We start from the raw sequence: 14,296 nt of genomic DNA on the forward strand, positions 1-14,296 counted from the left end.
TTTGTACCTGTATTTCATAAAGGCCTTGACGCTCTTTGTCAACCAGCTCTAGAGTTTCAGGCCACAGTACTAGATCCTTCTCTTTTGCTGTATGATCTTTTTTGTTTTAATTGAACCATATTTCAGCTTCCTTTGACCTTTTATGAGTAGCATTGAGTAGAATAACATAGCCTACCTCAGATGTCTGCTCACAGGTTATTTAGATGTTTCACACTCTGGGGAGAATCCTGTCAGTGTTTGTGTAATGTTTGCACAATCTGCAAAGCTAATTAACATTTCTCTCAGTCAGATGCCTGTTTGTCTCAGTCATGTGTCGTAACCAAGATGCACTCATGCGTTACTTGCAATTAGCCACAGCAAGTTATAGAACCCTTATACAAATTGCAATAAGATTCCAGCCAGAGTCAAAGAAACACATATAAAAGGTGCTCACATTTCTATACTGTTTAAAGTGGTTTTTGAAAGAGCAATCCATTCCTCCTTCAGGATTTAAAAACTATTCAAAAGTGTTGATAGCACTTCTATAGTTGCAAGAAAAACATTGACAATTTGGCCATACAAAATTTGAGAAACAAAAGAAAGCCGCTGACTTTAGATTGGAAGGCTGAAGTAGGGCAGTTCCTGGCAGGAGTTTTCTGATGGTATTGTTCATAGGATTCTGTCTCTAGAATACTCTATCTTGTCACGGTATGCAAAATTTTATGTATGTTAATAGTTTAAAAGTAACTATTATGGACCACATTCTATCAAATGGATTTTTTCCACTATACATTTGGTGTTCAAATAATTTTCCACACAGCTTGAGACAGTTTGCTCAAGTTAAGGATTAACAGGTTGTAAAAAATAGTATGAATTGTAGGAGTTCATCTATCACATAAAGTTGTTGGCCCATCAAATATTTCATTCTCTTCATGATACAGAGGCCATGACCAGAGGTCTCAATGAAAAAAAGCTAGATCCGTGCAGTTCCTAATGATGAAATAAGCAGGCCAACCTGCATAATCCTCAGGGTGGGTGTAGGAGATCGCAAGACAGAAAATAGGAGAGGGAGAGAGACAAAGAAAGAGAGAGAGACAAAGAAAGAGAGAGAGAGAGAGAGAAGATGTCAAATTAGGAACACTGTCACTGACTTTTTATAGATCTAGGGCCAAGAGCCATGGCATGTAGAAGAGTCATCTCAATAATTAAATAATTAAATATTGTTCACCTGTTGGTCATATGAATAGCAAAACAGTTTGGATGTTGGTTTGTTTTCTTGAAATCCTAGTTAAATGCCGCTGATCAGATATAATTTCTTGTAGAGGGGGGCGAATCTCTCAAAGTTGTCTTGATAAATTAAACTTCAGGAAATGAATAACCTTTGTAGTTGCAGCTCATTTATCTCTGTTTTACTGGTGCTTTTGCATGCATGTTCTGCATTGTGAGTCACGAGAGCTCGTTATTAAAGAAAAATGCTGCAGTACAATTAGGCGTATTCCTACTTTCTTTTAAGTAATAGTTTGAATTAATGAATAATAAAGGTTTTCTAAACATCATATTCACTTAGACTCTTTTTCTCACTCAGACTCCCCCACCATCAAGTCTTATGGTTTATATCCTTTCATTACACATGGTTTTCTAATTAAAAGATAGCCACAAAAGCTTTTCATCCTAGTGTAGTTTATTCCATTTAAAAGTGTATGCCATGAACACTTACAGTTTATCTTCTACACATGGCTACTCCTGTTCTACACTTTTGAATGCTTGACTGGCAGCATCTCGGAGCCCTCAGGGTGTAAAAAGGTAGGAGGCAAGTACCAAAAAAATAGGAAAAAAACCCAGGTCTTGTAAGGTTTTTCCTGCTATTTGGTGCTCACATTATTTGTTGCAATGTTTTCCATCCAATCGTTGCAATACAGTTTGGTGTGATGGTCATGCCACTGAAGCTTGTCAATTATATTGTGAGAAGCTTCAGTGACGAAAGACGCATTCTTGGAAAGACAGCTTGTTTTTGTGCATCCCTAGTCGTTTATTCCCTTCACAGATTGCTGCCTTGTCATGGCAAAGGGGCTTGAGTAATTCAGAGAAGCTATGGGCTATGCCAAAAAGGGACACCCAAGACAGATAGGTCATAGTGGAGAGTTCTGACTAAATGCGATCCAACTAGAGCAGGAACTGGCAAGCTACAGGAACTGCCAAGAAAACTCCATGGACAGAAACAAAAAGGGGTGAAAGAGGAGAGCGCAAAAATGGTCTGAAGCTCAACATCAAAAAAACTAAGATCATGGCCACTGCCCCATCACCTCCTGTCAAATACAAGGGGAAGATATGGAGGCAGTGACAGGTTTTACTTTCTTGGACTCCATGATCACTGCATATGGTGACAGCAGCCATGAAATTAAAAGATGCCTGCTTTTGGGAGGAAAGCGATGACAAACCTAGACAACATCTTAAAAAGCAGAGACATCACCTTGCCGACAAAGGTCCGCATAGTCAAAGCTATGCTTTTTCCAGTAACAATGTATGGAAATAAGAGCTGGACCATAAAGAAGGCTGATCACTGAAGAATTGATGCTTTTGAATTGTGGTGCTGGAGGAGGCTCTTGAGAGTCTCTTGGACTACAAGGAGAACAAACCTATCCATTCTGAAGGAAATCAACTCTGAGTGCTCATTGGAAGGACAGATCCAGAAGCTGATGCTCCAATACTTTGGCCACCTCATGAGAAGAGAAGATCTTCATGTTAGGAAAGTGTGAAGGCAGGAGGAGAAGGGGACAACAGAGGACGAGATGGTTGGACAGTGTCATTGAGATACCAATATGAATTTGACCCAACTCTGGGAGGCAGTGGAAGAGAAGAGGGCCTGGCATGCTCTGGTCCATGGGGTCACGAAGAATCGGACACGACTTAAAAACTAAACAACAACAACAACGTAGTTTATCATTATGAAGAAAAATGGTATGTGATGAAGAAAAATGGAAATAGACCAAAAATGAAAAGGGTTACTGTATTGGCTTGTAAAGAATCATATACAGTGGTGCCCTGCATAGCGACGATAATCCATTCCGGAAAAATAGTCGCTATACGGATTCGTCGCTATGCTGAACAAAGAAGCCCATAGGAATGCATTAAAACACGTTTAATGCGTTCCTATGGGCAAAAAACTCACCGTTCTGTGAAAATCCTCCATGTGGCTGCTATTTTTGCTGCCCGGTAAGCAAGGAATCCTGGCAAAAACACAGCGGGCGACCATTTTATTTACCCGGTGGCCATTTTGGAACCGCCGATCAGCTGTTCTTAAAACATCGCTATGCGAAAATCGGTAAGCGAAACGCTTACCGATCATTGCAAAGCGATGTTTTACCATTTAAAACATCACAATGCGATCGCAAAAACGATCGCAAAAACATCGCTATGCAGATTCATCGTTAAACGAAGCGCTCGTTATGCGGGGCACCACTGTATATGTCTTATACAAGACAGCTAGAGGCCATTCTCTTTCTCTGTTTAGACTTTTAGACAAGGATCCTTACTTTGCTACTGTACAGACCAAGAATGAGGTAACATGGAATGCATGGTCCCTTATCAAACTTTCCTGTGAGTGGCTTGAGCAGAATCTGAGTGTCAGATAGAATAAGATCCCTATCCCCAGCTGTTTCTCCAGTATGTACTGTATAATCTTTCTTTCTTTACAGTATAATCTGATTGGAGGCAATGCAACTCCAAGACTGTGCAAAGCACAGCCCAGGAGCTGCACCAAGGCCCCCAGGGCCCATAATGCATCCCAGCTGGTTTATTTATGCTTTGTTGAAAAGCCTACTAGGTTCAGGACAGCCATTTGCACTATTAGAAAGCTCTGTAGTTGTGGCCAAGAGCAAAATTACATTTAGTCCCTCCTACCAGAAACTAACCGCCCAGAGTGGTTGTATAGACCAGATGGGCGGGATATCAGTCAGTCAGTCAGTCAGTCAGTCAGTCAGTCAGTCAGTCAGTCAGTCAATCAATCAATCAATCAATCAATCAATCAATCAATCAATCAAATAAATAAATAAATACATACATACATACATACATACATACATACATACATACATACATACATACATACATACATACATACATACATACATACATACATACATACATACATACATACATACATACATAATGTCTGCTTGGAGCTGCTGTCCAACAGTGAACCTCTTGAATGGGAATCTTGACTTGGTTTGACTGGTGAACAAAAAACCCCTGAAAACTAGCATGATCTGCTAGGCCTGAGGTCGTATGTCTTGCTGCTTAAAGGGGTAGCAGTAACTCAGTAGACTGGAGGAGACAGTGTTTTGTACCACAAAGCAGTAGCTGCTTGTAGCATTCAGATCTGTGTTTAATTATTTTAGAAACTACAGAGAAGCGGGAAAATAGTTAATTCCTTTTATTAAAAACCTGCCACTATAATGGAAACTAACTACTTTGACAATCAAAATTGTCACTGTAAATACATTTTCAAGTTCTACTTCATAGTGGCAGAAAATGAGACTTTAGCTTATTAGTCCAGAGGAAATCTGTGATGGAGGAAGCCAGTAGTGGCTTTTGTATAAGAACTGCCTCAGGCATACCTCTCCACTTTTATGTACTCATCCCTAGAACAGCCATTCAGATCTCATGTTCCCTGTGCTACATTCTGGAACCTGTCATTTTCTGGTTACCTGCCTCTCACCCTCTGAACTCGTAGCTGCCAGATACTTGTTCAGTAACCACATCATTTGCCTCTGATTCAACTGGGGCTTGACCTTGATCTTTATTAATATGATTGGCATCAGCATATTGAAAGACTTATGTAGTAGGGATGATGGTTAGAACTAGAGAATATCATGGTGCATTGCGCCCTGGAAAAGTATAGCTGTATTTAGGCAGAAAAAAGTGACATTATGTAGTAAATCAGAAATATCTTCTACCCATTGCCCACTATATATAATTTTCCAAACTAAGCTAATACCACTAACCACTGAGTGGGGTGAAATAACACAGGGAGCAGGGTGACTTAAAAATCACAAATTTTAAAAACAAATTGCAAATCATACATCTTCATCTGAAATAAATGTTTTGTTTTACCTTTTTTAAAAATAAGCTATAATTTTCTCTATTAAGTATAATTATACAAGTATTGTCTCTAAGTATTCTCTTTTAAATATAAGTGCAAGTAGCAGTATACAAGTGGTGGAGACAGGAGTGAAGTGTGAGACTGATAAACAAATCGTCAAGGAATACCTAATTTCTTTGAACAAATTCAGGTCTCCAGGGCCAGGAGAACTGTATCCAAGAGTACTGGAGGAACTGACTGAAGAACTCTCAGAACCATTGCCCATTATCTTCTTGAAATGGTGAAGTACCAGATAATTGGAGGATGTGTTCATTGAGGCTTTGTAATAAACCTTTTCAGGTTTAAATGGACATGTCTGTATGAGTCTAGCATATCAAATTCAATGTGCTTTTTACCTGGAATCTGATGTACATATGGACTCTTAACACGACACAAATGGACATTAACTAGTGCAATAGGACTATTGCTCGCTCGCTCTCCTCCAGTAGCACAGCAGCAAAATCAGGAGCCCCAAGGCCCTTCATGACAGGCACATCAAGAAACTGCCTGCAGCTGAAGACACCACCATGGAATTAACTGCAGGTAGTTTCTCAGATGGCCCTTTAAGGGCAGGCAAAGAAATCGGTGGGGGGGGGGAGTTGAATTTTTTATGGCTGATCAGCTATAGACTATATACAGTCGTATATAGTCTATATGTAGACTATATACAGTCATTCATATATATACTTCTCCTGGTCTCTGCTGAGCAGGGGAAGTGGTTACTTTATATCCTGAAGTGGCTTGCTTATTACGCCAATTCACAGTATTGACAAATTGAAGAGGAAGGCTTGATTTGGATCAGTTCCAATGATCAAATATGCTGGAAGCATATGCAAAACAGCTACTATGTTCTCTAGACTCACAAAGAGAGTATGGCTTAATAAGAAACTGACAGCACAGGTTTATAGTGTCCTGAGTACACTCCTGTAGTGCAATGAGTCCTGGACCCTTTGTGCACAGCAAGAGAAGAAGCTGAACACGTTCCATATGCATTGCCTCCGACGCATTTTTGGTATCACCTGGCAGGAAAAAGTTCCAAACAGAGTAGTCCTAGAACGAGCTGGAATTTTTAGCATGTATACATTACTGAAACAGCAGTGTCTATGTTGGCCCAGGCATGTCATGAGAATGGCTAATGGTCAGATTCCAAAAGGTCTCCTATATGGAGAATTAGTGCAGGGAAAGCACCCCAGAGGGAGACCGGAGCTGTGATACAAAGGATATCTGCAAGCGGGATCTGAAGGCCTAAGGAATGGACCTCAACAGACAGGAAATGTTGACATCTGAGCATTCATCCTGGAGGCAAGCGGCGCAGCGTGGCCTCTCCCAATTTGAAGAGACCCTTGTTCAGCAGGCCAAGGCAAAGAGGCAATCTCGAAACCAGCAAAATCAGGGAGCTGGACAGGGGGCAGATTGTATTTGTCTTTAGTGTGGAAGGGATTGTCACTCTCGAATTGGCCTTCTCAGCCACACTAGATGTTGTTCCAAGACCTCTATTTACAACATGTTACCATAGTCTCTTGAGACTGAAGGATGCCTATATACATATGCTGGAATTGATCCAAATCAGAGCCATGCTATCCACAATAGAAGAACAGAAGCCCCTTAACAGGGCCAGAAAAATGCAGGTAGGAACACTCTGTGAGTGGGTTGATACTCTCTAGCAAAGACATAGGGTTGCCATTAAGTTGGAGGTGATGTGATAGCTCATAACAACAACATCCTCCTCCTTACACCCATTATTGCCTTTGCCTTGATGTTAGGGTTTTGTATTTAACATATAAAATCCTGGTAAAGCTTTGAATCTTGGACTTCAGCAACAGTAACCCCCCTTTCCTTCCAAACCTTTGTTGGCAAGCATGAAATTTTGATAATTGTTGTGTGTGTCTTTGGTTTCATATATTGTATAAACTGAAATATATTGTTATCTGTTAGCCATGCTTTCCCCATTTCTGAATGTTAAAACAAATGTGTCATTCATTGTCACGCTGGAAGAAGCCTAATTAGGTAACTGACTTTAATAAAATGATGTCTTAGTTGAAATCTGGAGACCAGTCTTGAATATGAAGTGTATGTATTCCATTCTTATTTATTGAAAGGGAACTTTGCCAAACACCTCCTTCTTTCTTCTCCCTTCCCACCTCATTCTTTATCTTTTGGGTGCTGTTACACTGATATGCAAAAATGCATATTTTTCTCCTGTCAAGTTATACTACTGTTCTCTCTAATCTTTCATTTTGAAGTAGTCCTGCGTGGGTCTAAGATTCGTATTTTTAATTTACTAGATATAAACTGAAGATTTCATATTGACGTCTTTCATTTTATATGTGGTGGTGAAATTATAAGACTCTAAAACAAGAGTGGAAATTATGCAGCGAGCAAGCAATGTGCCCAGTACTCTGTGGATCCCCTATTACTGTGGGAGGGGAAACAGGCTGAAAATGAAGAACTGTGACCATGAGGCAGGGGAGGTCCACTTTAATGCTGTATTGAATGTTTAATTAGTGTTTTGGAACACTCTGGACATTTTAAATGTCTGTAGAGTTTTTAAAATAGCAAAACAGCCTTCCAGGCCCTTTTGTTTCTGCTTTTAAAGGACCTTGCAGAGGTAGATGATAGGTGGTAAAAATAGGGCAGATATAGGCACTAGAGTTTCTTCAGTTAATCACCCCTATTGTAGAGCAACACTAGGCACGATGTGACCTGCAGGCTTATCAGAAGTGGACTGTCATCTCTATCCAAGCTCCATTTTCTGCAATACTGATGATAGATTACACCTTTTCTGTACTGCAATGGGGTTCCTGTTTGCTACTGTTGTTATTGCTGCTGCTGCTGTTGTTCATATGCTGTTAACTCAGAATTGACTTACTGCAACCCAGATAAGGATTTGCATACCTAGGCAATACAGCCCTCCACTTCCTCCCCAGCTCACAAATAACACACACCAGTATGCAATAACAGATTTATTGCAGAAAATTATAAAAAGGCAGAAAATTCTAAGTGCTTCATGAAATTATAGATGATACAGAAGACCATAAGTTGATGGAAAGGCCACCGCTTGGATTAGTTACAGCAAAATAGTCTTGGTGCAGCATGAGTGGATCCCATTATCAGGTGACCCACCTGCCAGCCAATAAAATTGTCCCAAATCTTGCTGGAAAACCATGGGATGGTTGAATACCATGTGAGCATTAATGCCCTCAACCACAAAACCACTAGAGGCTGGCCCACCACTACGTACTGTGGGAGATTGTGGCAACCCTCCCAAGCCAGATGCACCCCTGTCAGCTCCTCACTCCTCAATCCTCTCGGGGAGGATTTCTTGCCTGGGATAGGGTGAACCAACTATCTTTCTTACCTGGAAACCAGTCCTATGCACAAAATCACCACAAGAGGTGATTATATGCATGGCCACCTTCTGCCAGACTATCAGTCTAAGAACCCCTGCCCTATGTCTGCAAGCCATTTCTCCAGTGTTCTGGAATAGATCAACTTAGACTGTATAAGCTCCTTGTGACAAACTGCTTATAAGCAAAAGAGTTTGTCTCCCTGCGGCCTGCTCTTTTTCAGAAGGAAAGCCTGCCACAGCTGTAGCTGCCTCAATTCTAAATTAATGTACTCCAAATTCCCTTGATGGCAATCCCGTCTTAGCAGCCCCACCCTCATAACTACAGCAGACTGGAACAATAAGAAAATGGTGTTCAGTCTGTATGAATGAAAACAAAACCTTCACCTCTAGGCCATGCCTCCAAGATTGGTGCCATTGCCTAGACTGGGCAAACTGATTAGGCATCCTTCATAAAAACATAGTGTGCCCCCGATCCTTCTGATAAATCTTACACCTCATGTGGTTCCCAGCCATAGACACATCCCCTACCTGTAAAGCTCTAGCTGTCCTGTCCTGCTTAGTGTTAGCGCCTCATTCATTTACCCACAGGGTCCCAAAGAAGGTAAGTACAAAGGCTGCTCAAAAAAAGAAGCACCTCATAAGGGATACCTACAGGTCTCCTGAAGGTGCTTGAGAAGCCTGGTCAGGAGCTGGAAAGTGATGGGCCTGTGGCAATCATTCTGGCACAGGGTGAGCCAGTGCCAACTCTCCAGCACTCTCCAAGCCTGAAAAGATGTGCAGGGATCACTGTACCTTTTGGAAGAAGGAAATGGCAGCTAAATGAATTCACAGTGTCTTCAGTGTTAGGCCCTTCTCCTTCCACTAAGTAAGCCAAGAACAAGCTCTTCCAAAGCCAACTAATCCTCCGTTCCTAGGAGCCATAAGTAGACTTTGTCTAAAAGGGTGGGATAGAAATCTAATAAATAAATAAATAAATAAATAAATAAATAAATAAATAAATAAATAAATAAATAAATAAATAAATAAATAAATAAATAAATAAATAAATAAATAAATGTCAAGTCTCAGAAACCTGCCACTGCTTTGTTGTATGACTGCAACATAGATGTTGCAATGAAATTGAATACTCCCCTAAAATTTCATTTGCCTGGAGCTTTCTTAGGAACCATCACCAATGGAGATAGCCTCAAATTTGGCAGACAAGGTAATGTAAAAGGGCTTGAAATCCAACTTTCTCCAAACTTATCTGTTTTTGCTTCAGCAAGCAGCTGGTTTTAAATTGATGGTGTCTGTCTGAACATGATGACCCTGATACTGAATATGAAAACCAAGCATAAATCCCTCCCAGAGGTATTTGGCTGCCTCCCTGTCTGGGTATCCCTCCAACATACAACTGAAACTGGCACCAAGACAAGGAAGAGGCCAGGGAGACCGTCAGCCCCTTCCCTTCTACTTTGAGGCTCTGGATTTTTGCTGTTTCTGTGGCATGTGGCTCCTCTTTCCTTTTTTCTGGTACAGCTTGAGGCTGACCCTCACAAATGGGCTACTAATATCCTAAATCTTGGTAGCAGAAAGGCCATAGGTGCAGACCCATGCAATTGTGGCAATTGTGATCAAATTTGCAGTGAGTCCCTAACTGTAATACCTGCAGACCCTCTTATTCCCATCCCTCTTGGCTGACCAATGGGTATTCTTGCCTCAGTTCCCTTTCCCTTGAGAACCTACCAGGACCAACCATAATTTATCATTCAACAAAACTCACTTTGTGCCCCTGCTATGCAATGCTCTCCTCTGGTTGGCCTGGTCATAAGCAGTGACACCCCCCTCACCTGCTAAATCACATACCTGCAGGACATTTGATAAGTGGTTCGTTAAATACCATCCCTGATCTGGGTGAGCCTCCTGGATTACCCTGAGGTTTAAATGGGGGAATTTGAACTTGATAGGCTACCTGGGTTCCCATCTGGCTCTAGATGCCAGTTACTCAGGAGGCACTGTGCATATCTGCACCCTCTAGGCTGGTGCATGTCTACAGTAATAGGTCTGACTGCTCCTGGGAGTCTGTACTAGAGATTATTTGGTTCCTTCCTAATACAGTGGTACCTCGCAAAATGACGAATCCACATGACGATGAGGTTTTGCAATCACTATAGCGATTCGCAAAACAGTGATTCCAGTGGGCAATTTTTGCTGGGCGATGTTTGGGTCCCTGTTTCGCAAATCGATTTTCGCAAGACAACGATTTTGCCACTGATTGGCGCTTCGCAAAATGGGTGTTTTCGGGACCGATGCTTCACAGGGCAGCCATTTTAACAGCTGATCGGCACTTCGCAAAATGGCTTCTCTATGGGCAGTCTTCGCAAAACGACAATGATTTCCCCCATTGGAACGCATTAAATGAGTTTCAATGTATTCCAATGGGGAAACGGTTTTCGCAAGATGATGTTTTCGCTAAACAGCGATTTTCACGGAACGAATTATTGTCGTAATGCTGGGCACCACTGTAATTTCTTATTCCTTCTCATAGAATCATAGAATTGCCATAGGGTTGGAAGGGGCCTTGGAGATCTTCTAGTCCAACTCCCTGTCCAAGGCAGGACAGCTCATACCATCCCGGACAGATGGCTGTCCAATATTTTCTTGAAAACCTGCAGCGATGGGGCACCCACAACATCGGGAGGCAAGCTGTTCCACTACTTAATGGTTCTCGCCATCAGGAAGTTCCTCCTTATTTCTAGGTTGGATCTCCCTCTGATGAGTTTCCACCCATTAGTTCCTGTTGTACCCTCAGGCGCACTGGAGAATAAACTGATGCCCTCTTCCCTGTAGCATTACATTATGGGGTGCAGGTGTAGTTATTTTGCCTTTTAAGACCAATGATAGGTCATATTTTGATGACCCTTACACATTGCAATAAGGAATGCAAATTGCCTTCCTTTCCTTTCACCTTAAAGCACCCTTCAGCAGCTACAGAGTACAGCTTGTCCCTGATTCTCTTTGTTTCCAAGCATCAGATACATTCCAGTACTAAGTTTTTTTTTCTTTACCCTGAATGTTGTCTTTGTCTTTCATCTTGAGAATACTGTCTTCAGCTACCGATAATGTAATTTTATTCCTATTTTCTCCTCTCAGTACTGTACCTGCCTAATGGGATCTCATGAATGCTGGATTTTTAAAATAATGTTTATTTTGAAAATAATATTTTAAAAATGCTACTAGTCAGTTTTTTAAAAAAGGAAATCTCATCCTGTTGAATATACTCAAGCTAATGCCCAGAAGTGATCAGAAAGCAAAATAAGTCAATATTCTCTAACCTCAGATGCACTGCAAATTTTTGCCATCTAAATTTTTAACAAAATTCTCTCTTCATGCTTTCTCCCTGGGTAGCTCATGGCACACTTCTCCACATTGCATGAAGAATTATTACACAGAGATGCTAAATTTCTGCTGCTCTTACTGCATAATGTTTGAACCTGAGATACACAAGTAATTTCCTGGTAAACAGCATAACCAGGATGAAAAAGCAGGATTCTTAAAACAGGCAATTGTTGTGTTTAACATACAAATGCTGCTATGAATGCAAATGTGTCACAGGTATTAGTCCTAACATCTTGATAGCAAAGGAGTTTTGTTTGACTTTTCCAGAATCATTACAATACTTGAAAACATAAGGGATGTGTACAAGTATGACTCACCATCCTAGCTATTAAACCCCAGTAGGCTTATTTCATTATTCCTTTCCAGCTTTCTTTCTTTTTTTCTATCCAGCCTTTGGTCAGTACAGGAGCAGTTGCGGGTAGCTTGCTTGATCTGTTTTGTCAAAAAGAACACTTGGCTACGAGTGAGTTATGGGTTGGAATATTTAAGGACAGTCCAATACAGCTTCATCCAGTAGCCAAGGCTCAGTGAGAGGCTTCATTCCCTGCCTCACAGCAGTGACATGACCTCAAAGAGGTGAGCAGATGAATATGCCCTATCCAATAGACCAAGAAGGAAAAGCATTCTCTTCCCTACCCTTTCCATTTACTGTAAATTGTGTCTGCCTGATTTTGACACTATAGGAGCTGAAGATCAAGGCTGTCTTGCTTTTCAGTATCTGATCAGAGTATTTTAAACACTTACTAAAGTCTAAAATAATTCTAATACCAAAAATACCAAGGACAATCTTGTGGAAACATGTCGTGTCCACTGTTATATTCTCTGTGAGGGCCAAAATATACATCAGAGACAACTTGTCATTAGAAGACATAATTTTTGAGCACTGAGAGTATCTGATTGGCACAGTGGGAGCTTCTCACACCTCCCACTGTGTGCAAATTAGCTTGCTTTGTTTTGTGACTGGTCATTAGGGGTAAGCAAAGGTTTCACCGGCAAGTATGATTGCTCAATCATGGATGTCTGCCTGAATCACCTTCCTGGAATGCAAACACATTTTTACCTTTTAGTATTGGGCTATCTGTGGTATATTCAGGCCTCTTAAAATGTTTTGTTTGTGATACTATAGCAAACCTGCCTTTGCTCCTTGTTCCCTAATATACGTACCTGTGTTATACACAGGTTTAGAAAGGCTTTTTCAGTGGGTATCTCTTTTCTATAAATACACATTGAAAATATTATTTGTATCAGTTTCTGAAAAGTGTTGTGAAGCAGTCTCTATGATACATCCTGAGAGGAAGCATGCATATTTATTTCACTAATACAGATCTGTATCTTACATGCTTACATGCGGCTATGTGTGGAAAGTTAAGGATGTATCGGATATCTTGCCCTCTTCTGTGTCGGTCCATAACAAGCAAATGGTACCAGGGGGATTCTGATTGGTTAACGGCTGCCATCTAGTTATTTTTCATTTGTTAGGCACCTAGCCAGCAATTTTATATCATGGCAGCTGTTAACCAGTTGATGTCATCCAGAACTTCAACTGTGTGTTACTGTTGGCACCTCTGCAAAAACAATAGCAATGACATTATATTTGTTACTACCATTGATTTTAAATTTGTTCTTAAACTCAATAGCTCATCCTAGCAGTCACTTTAGTATACTGCTTTTCTGCTTGAAATAAATTATATCCTTTGGGCAAAGATTTTTTGCCTAGTTTTCCTTTTCATTCAGTTTCTCTTTCATATATTTTGCCCTCTTGAATAAGGATGTGAGGAATACTCACAAGCTTTCTTGTCCTCGATGAAAAACTGTCTCAACTCATCAGGACACCCCATCGAAAATGTCAAATGTGTCATTTTTTTACTCCTGTTCAAGAGTAAAATGATTAGTCCGTTTTTAATCAGGAGCAGCAGTAGCCCTGAAGAAAAGAAAGGGGGCAAGGCAAAAAACTCATTCCACATTATGAAAACACTATGTTTTAACACAATGTGCATTTATTTGCAGAAAATATAAGGGTATTTTGTACAACATATAATGTTTCTTTGAGCAGAATACAGTTTTGGGACAGAAAACCACTTTCATCGTTTCTACAAGTAAAAGTCTTGAAATACGTACTTCTAATCATGCCTGCTGAGGAGAAAAGTTTTGAACTTTTTGTTCTCCTTTGTGAAAATGAAATAAACAAGATTTACATCCCTATTATTGATCATAGGTCATATAGCTGATGGTTAAAGCCAACGTACTGCCCTCAGAACTGTGTATCCAAATCCGCATATTTTGATTAGTGTTTATAGTTTTCTTAGATGTATTCTCAAAGGCTTTCACAGCCGGGATTCAATGGTTGTTGTAGTTTTTTGGGGCTGTTTGGCCGTGTTCTGGAGTTTTTTCTTCCTAACGTTTCACCGGTCTCTGTGGCCGGCATCTTCAGAGGACAGTAGTTAGAACTC

General features: G+C 40.6%; 1 protein-coding gene across 5 annotated transcripts in view; it reads left to right on the forward strand.

Annotated features, from left to right (window-relative positions):
* Nucleotides 1-14,296, forward strand: part of IL1RAPL1 (interleukin 1 receptor accessory protein like 1) — a 944,419-nt gene that overhangs the window by 733,012 nt on the left and 197,111 nt on the right. The gene's annotated exons all lie outside the window — the stretch shown is intronic.

Source organism: Pogona vitticeps, chromosome 3, assembly GCF_051106095.1.
Source record: "Pogona vitticeps strain Pit_001003342236 chromosome 3, PviZW2.1, whole genome shotgun sequence".
In the NCBI taxonomy this organism is placed as follows: Eukaryota; Metazoa; Chordata; class Lepidosauria; order Squamata; family Agamidae; genus Pogona; species Pogona vitticeps.